Genomic DNA, 7,813 nt, shown 5'->3' on the forward strand with positions numbered 1-7,813 from the left:
AGGCTAGTTATAGTTAGAATTAGTTTTAGTGGTTTTAGTTAGTTTTACATGTATATATAGTTTACTTTTATTGTAAACTATCACTCATTCAATTCAATATGATAAAGAGAAATATTATTCAATTCAATAAAATTATGATTCCATTATTTCTCTTTCTTTCTTCTTCTTCAAGCTTTAAGCTTTTCTTATCTTTCTCATTCATGAATGTCACATCTTTCTTGTTCATCAAAAAGATTTGTCAATACCTCGTACTATTTTAAAATGGTATCAGAGCATAATTATTCGATCGTTTCCGCTTATGCTTTTATCGTTCCAAGATTCAAGAAAGAATCATCATCATGCATCAATCATCAAAATGAGAAATCTTGCACTATGGCTAAGGATGGTAATGATCATAGCATAAATCAAGGGGGTGTAGGTGGACTACCTTGTTGAAGTGGTGCATCTTCTTTTTCATCATCTTTAATCACCGTTGTTGACTCCTCAAAACCATCAAGAACACCATCAAGAATACTCATTATTCTTTTAAACTGCACCACTAATACTCCGTTCTTATTCTTTCAAATGCACAGATTTATCACTAATCTTCAGCCGAGACCTGGTTGCTTTTGTTCAAGGAGGTCTTTTATAAGAAAATGCTTCCGAATATGGCTCCATCATTCCAAGATTCAACGTTTATCATCATTCATCATCAATTTATCATATACAAGATAAAATGCTTTTCTTATTCTTCATCATTTACCCACTTTCTTATTCATCATTAAAACATCTCATTAGGATCAAGATTCTGACCCGCTCTCTTTCTTTCATCATTAATGGTTGGTTCACTTTTATCTATGATGATTAAGCTTAGATATAACTTCTGTCATTGATTGTTAAACATTGGATGGGTAGCTTTTGTCCATAGTGGTTAAGCAAAGATATTGCTTCTATTATGGATGGTTAAGCGTTTGATAATATAGTTTATGTCGTGTGTGGTTAAACGTTTGATAATATAGTTTCTACCGTGTGTGGTTAAGCATTGTTATTGCTTCAAATCAATTTCAAGCTGGAGAGTGAAAATTATCACTCCCCAACTTGATGAGATATTAAAAATATATTTGAAGTTATTTTTGGAAGATGGTTATTGGTTAGGAAATTAGGAATTAGCAAATTAGGTTTGTGTTAGTTACTTATTTTACAATCTTTCTTTTCATCTTTTCTCTTGTATAAATAAGCCATATTGCTCTCTTCTTATGAGTTCAATTAAATAACAATAATGCGATATGTTACATTTCAATGAATACTTTGATTCTTCTTTCTTTCTCTTTCTTGCTTCTTCAAGCTTTTTTTTTCTCTTTTTATTAATTTCTCATCTTTCTTGTTTCATCAAAAAGATATCTTTTATCCATTTCTGAAAGGTGTAGTCGTAGGTAATATTATAATAATATACATTGTTTTATGAACTTTCTTAGATATTATTAATATCAGATTCAACATACGAAATACTATAGAGACACAGTTTCTCGTCTTTGTTCCAAGGTTATGGGATAAGTATGATGTCACCCTTGATGTTTGCACCTCCTCGGTGCCTTCACAATCCAAGGTTATTTGTCCTCAAACCCAAGTGAGTCTTCTCTCATGAACTTTCTTTTTGTATTTTTTATTACTTTATTTAGTGTGAACACTCAATTTTTGTCCCACCCAATTTCACAACCTCCTCACATCGGTTAACTCATAAGAGTTGTCCCTGATCAGTAAACAATTAGTTTGTTAAGATTTTTATCTCCTTTTTTATTTATCCGTGCTCATCAGACTGATCATATTCTTGTGATGTTTAAAGTGCAAACACGTTACCCTTGATTAAGTTAATTTAGGTGATGATTTTCAACACAAGCCTTAGACAAAGGACATGAAGAAGTTTAAATATGATTTTTCATGAAAAGCTTGTAATTCACAGATTCACTGAACTTTGTCTCAGATTAGGGAATGAATTCTGCTCACAAGGTTGTTAGAGTCAAAATGTGAGTACTCACATTTTTTATATGAATGACAATCTATACCCATTAATCCCTAGTCTTATTAGTTTGGCGAGGAAATAATAGACTACTTGCATATTCAAGAAAGAAAAGTGGCAAACAAATTATCATATGCTTTGAAAATGCTTAAAACTCCCAATTCACCACGTGTACAAGTGTATCATTTCTCATTCTCCAACCCTTTACAAATGTTCTTTACAAACCCTTCAGTATTGGCAGGAATCTCATTTGTGTTTACTCTAAAAAGCACATGCTTGATGATCCGGAACTTATAGAGATGAAAAGAAAAGCCAACACACAAAGTCTGAAGGAGATGGCTATGCTTTTAAGGGGCGGATCACGATTAATCTGGATTGCCCCAAGTGGTGGTAGGGATCGACCAGATCCCACAAATGGAGAATGGTTTCTGGCACCCTTCGGTCCTTATTCAGTTGATAATATTAAAGGCTTGTTGACCATTCTGGCCCACCAGGTCATGTATATCCTTTGGCATTATTGTGCCATAACATAATGCCCCCTCCGATGAAGGTTGAAAAGGAAATGGGGGAGAAAAGAGTTATTTCTTTTCATGGGACTAACTTATCAGTGGCTCCAGAGATAAGCTTTTCTGAAACAACTGCTGCTTGTGAAAGTCCAGAAAAGGCTAAGGATGCACATTCAAAAGCCGTATACATTTCTGTGAATGAGCAATACAATGTGCCAAAATTTGCAATACACGACAAAAAAGGATTAGAAGCATCAACTCATAAAGTTTCTTTGTCGCAGCCATGGAACTAGTTCTAGTCTGAAATTCTGAATCTTTTTCATTATACCTTGCTCTGACGATAAGAGTTGAATTCATCAGGAGTCTGTCTCAGAAGGTTGACATTCAGCTGCTTCCTGTACCAGTTCTTCCCTATTAGTTCCTTTCCAGATCCGATCCATTGACTGATAAAAATGCTACATATACTTTTTCTGGTTGCAATTTGGTGTATCAGGCTCTCTCTTTGCTAGCTGAAACGATAAAAGAGCGTTGTGTAGCTTCAATGACAACTGTTCTTTCCTTGGCTTCTGATACTTCAACACGGCCCCCAAAGTATCTTAAGCCTGCAATCAAGAGAACCAAATAAGCAATGGCAAACCACATGACATATCCCTTTTCGGTTACATGTTTTAATGAGGATAAAGGAAAGTCAGGCAGGAATCAGTAAAAGTTCAACTAAAATGGTACACCAAAAGATGCAAGACTATATTGTTAGCTTTTCAGTATACAATTGCAAATAAATATGACCACAGTTACACTTTTAAGGTAGTAATGGCAGAAAAATTAGCACTCAAAAGCGTCACATCCTCCCAAGAGTCATGGGATTCCAGTTAATGGATAATGGATATTCAGAGGAGGCATAATCAATCATTTCAGTTACCCTTCATAGAATAAATGGCTATCAAAGATAAGAAACCAGCCATGACTTCAGTAGGCACATATAAACCATTTCAGTTACAGAATCAGCCTAATGGCAACAATAAAGGGCAATCATGGAGCATAAACCTTCCAGGTTACTGGATTAAAACGGGCAACCTAAGGGTCTGCCTTCAAATGATTATAAAAGGAGACACTACCATAAAAAAGGGACGACGTTCAGTAAAAAAGGCAGAGAAAAAATAGATAAAGAGAGTGACACTCAAAGAAATCCAATATCATACCAGTTCATACGACCATAACCAGGGAGCAATCACTATACCTATATCTAAACAAAAGCAATCTGAAGATAGAGTCATACGTCACATGCGTTATAAACCAGAAGGGTAGGGACGTACACATCATACAGCAACAAAAAGCATATACTCAGGTAAGCATTCAAACCGTAATAATGCTGTGTTATGAACATACCATATTTTATACGATTATACATATTGGGTTGGTTTCAGCAAAACGTATATTTACTTAAGTAAGAAAACGAAATAGAGTGAAGTATATGATGTATTGTTATAACCTTAAAGCAGGATAATATGACTTGTGTCCAGGTTAAATTTTAACCAAATCTATTCCTCACACATACAAAACATTCCACAGAGATTACACACACCCATGCCGATTGGGAGCATATGATAAACACAAAGCAATCCTTTCGACTTGTTCTCAATAAATTAATATACTACCTTATTATCATATGCATGTCACCCATTAATTTAAGCATTGAAAGATACATAAAAGCAAACAGAAAGGGGATATTATATCTTACTGGTTCTCCTTGCCTCAACCATACGACCTATGGCTCCAATGGCCTCCTTCTTCACCGATATCGTAACCCTCGCGTTTGGGGATCTTAGGAATCCTTTGAGCACCGCAATCTCGCCCAGAAACCCTGCATGCAGGAGATACATAAGGGTGAGTCGACACCCCCGATCAAGCTGCGATCTAACATCACCAAAGCCAATCGAATCAGAGATGAAAAAAGCAAATAAGGGGACGAGTTTTACCTTCATTGTCGAAAGGGAGTAGAGAGGATGAGAGGACCCGATCGTGAATAACCTCCTCCTCTAAGGATAGTCGCGATCCGAATCGTAAATCATCGCCAACGAATAAGGGAAGAAAGGAGAGGAGATACCAGCAGAGGTAGAAGCCGGGGCTGAACCACAGGCAGCGCGAGGACCTCCACCACGAGGCTGAAACGAGGTCATTGGAGGAAGAACTGAGAGTTAGGGATTCAGATTCCCTTCTCCTTTTGCAGCTGAAGATGGGTGCGAATAAGGGGAATCCCTTCTTTTTTTAGGGATTTCATTCCCTGGTTCCTCTCAATTACGTGAAAATGGGAGGGGATAACCCATTTTCTCCCTCCCTTTAATTAAAATTCTCTCCATTTTTTTATTTTGCCTTATATATTTTGCTATTTCTAATATTCAATTATTTCTAATCTCCTATATAAATGCCAATTTTTCTTAACACATATGCGATCACCCATGCTTTATAGTAGTTGTTTCAATTTATTAGCACAAAATAATAATAACAACATTTTTTACAATTCTTGTCTAAATAATAAATAATTTTCAAAGTCTATTTAACTAATTCTACAATTACGAAATAATTCAAATATGAGATAATTATATAGAAGTTATGGTTTGAGTCGTCTCTAACTTCTCCAGGAAATGAGAAGAATATCTACGACTAATATCATCTCTAAGTTATTAATCTCGTATGTAGAAAATAATTCCCAAAACTATTTTACTACTTAATTCTAATTATAAAAATAACCCAATACTATATTATTAAATAAGTTAAATATGAAATTTTTATAACGATGTTATGGTAACGAGTCGTCTCTAACTTCTTCGAAAGAGAGAAGAAGGTCTACGACCAACACAGTCTCTAAACTATTAATTTCTTATATATGTACGTGTATATATATATATATAATTAATAAACTACTTTATCATTAAATTCCATATGTATAAATAATTAAAAATTATTTTACCAAATAAATTTTATGGGATTTTTATAGTGAGACTAAGGTTCGAGTCGTCTCTAACTCCCATAGAAATGAGGAGAATGTTTACGACCAACATCATTTCTAAATTATTAGTCTTATTAAGTCAAAACAATTATATATTAACCAATTCAATAAATTAATATTTCTAAACTTACCGATATTTTCCAAATCACTAACAATTAACCAAAGTAACTAAACAATTTTCGAACTAGAACTACGTAGTCTTGATTTCCCTATTGCACCCGGGGATACGTAGGAGCAGGATAACCTCTTGTCAGATGTAAATAAAAAATATATAAAATATTCGGTTTTACTAATTGAATTTTAAATGAATAAGTATTAAGCGTATAAAAAAAGTATTCTCCCGAATTCAGAGTCTCTATTCGAAAACCATTTTTTTATCCAAATTGGGCATAAACTAAGAGTTTTCTATGTTTCAACCGCAAAAAACGTAGTGGCGACTCCAAATCAATCGGAAGAGGTAGAATCCGAGTTCGCCTCTCCTTAAGTCGCAAAGCCGGTCTTCCAACCAAAAAATGGGTCGTGACAGCTGGCGACTTCACTGGGGAAGTCCCATAAGAGAGTCAGGCCTATAACCGCTAATAACATGAACTTAAGTATCCTTTTATTTGTTTGATTCTTTGTTTTTTAGGTTGAATTATTATCTTGAATTACCTTTGTTATATTATATGCAAGTTCTTGCGTTTTTGCAGTTTATTGGGGGTGGGAATTTCCTAAAGAGGTTTGTATGCTTCCTCACACACTAACATTGTACACTTGAGTTGGCACATACGTATACCCTGAACCCGGATATTAGTGATTAGGATCTAAGATAGAAGGGACATCTGCTTTGCTGGTAAGTGACCTCGAGTCACATCTGGTATTGGCAGAATGGACCACCTAGATCGTTTCTGGTATCATGAGTTAACAGCTTGGAAGGCTTGATCCTTCTTGTTTTTAACCTATGATATTTGGTTTCCTTTCTTTCGGGATTGGATGCGATCTGGTGACCTAGAAGTCTAGAGCTATACCGAGTCCACTCTAGACAAAATTTAGTACCCTCGCCGTAGGATGTAACCTATAGACATTCCAAAAATCCCTCGTAGGACATACCTTATCTAGGATATAGGAAGCAAACAATTTCTACCCTTTATTATTTACAATCATGGGACGTATGTCGTAAATGGCTAGCTCCTTCAGCATCCCCACCAATGGGTTCAACGCCCCAAGGGATGATTTTTCACGTCATACATGCTCGTTGATGGGTGCAAACACCCTGGAGATATAATCCATATCATATCAGACTAATCGGGGTTATTTCATTTAACTCCATGCTGCAATCATTCCAATTAATGGGCTCAAGACCCTAGGGATGAGTTTATATCACCATATTGATTTATGAAATAATAATATAATAAATAATATTCAAGTTTTTATTACCCCCAAATAGGGACCACTATCTTATGGGGTATCCATCATACATATCATTCATTCATGCATGCATCATTTCATTCGGTTATTTAACACCTTTACAATTATCACTGTTTTTCAGATTCTTTTGTCGAAGAGAAAACTGGTATAGTAAGACATGGAGACCGATTCTCAAGTTGTGGGTTCTGCAGGCATTCTGTCAGTGAAGAAAGGAGTAAGGGTAGAGTTACAAGTTGTTGATGTGAGTTGTCTAACAGATCTAGTACCCAAGATCCCTCAAGAGATTCATGATCAGTTGGCCTGAGAGTATGGAAGATTGTCCGACCTTCTTTTCATCACAGTTGATACAAAGACCTTAAAATCCATGAAGGATATGATCCAATACTGGAATACTACTCTATATGTCTTTGAATTCCCAAATGTAGATGAATCCCCAACTGTGGAAGAGTATGAAGTCCTCCTTCATATTGGTTCTTCCATCGTTGATATCGAATTATCAAACATGCTCAAATTGTATCAGTATAGTGATAATCCTAATATCACAGAGGATTATATCGAGAAGCTGATTGGGGTACGTCCAGGTCCAAACCAGATAATCAAGCAAGGAGAAGTCTATGGGCTAAAGACTACCTTTTTGTAGAAACATCTTGTCAAGATGATTGAATAAGAAAATTAGGAGTTATTCAAACTCGCATTTGCATTAGCTATATATGGCATGGTCTTATTTCCCCTTGTCTATGATATGATAGACCAGACAACGATTGATGTCTTCGCTAGAGTCAAGAGATTCAGAGTTAATCCAGTACCAGCGGTGATCGCAGAGACTCTCTTGTCGTTCCGAAGGTGTCATGAGAAGGGTTACCACAAAGTCCGATGTTGTGTGCAGTTGCTCTATGT

The 7,813-nt window shown here is 35.6% G+C and overlaps 1 pseudogene; it reads left to right on the plus strand.

The window, feature by feature from the left end:
- Nucleotides 2,164-3,101, plus strand: LOC109358238 (annotated as a pseudogene).

The sequence above is a fragment of the Lupinus angustifolius genome, chromosome LG01 (assembly GCF_001865875.1).
Source record: "Lupinus angustifolius cultivar Tanjil chromosome LG01, LupAngTanjil_v1.0, whole genome shotgun sequence".
NCBI classification, from domain to species: Eukaryota; Viridiplantae; Streptophyta; class Magnoliopsida; order Fabales; family Fabaceae; genus Lupinus; species Lupinus angustifolius.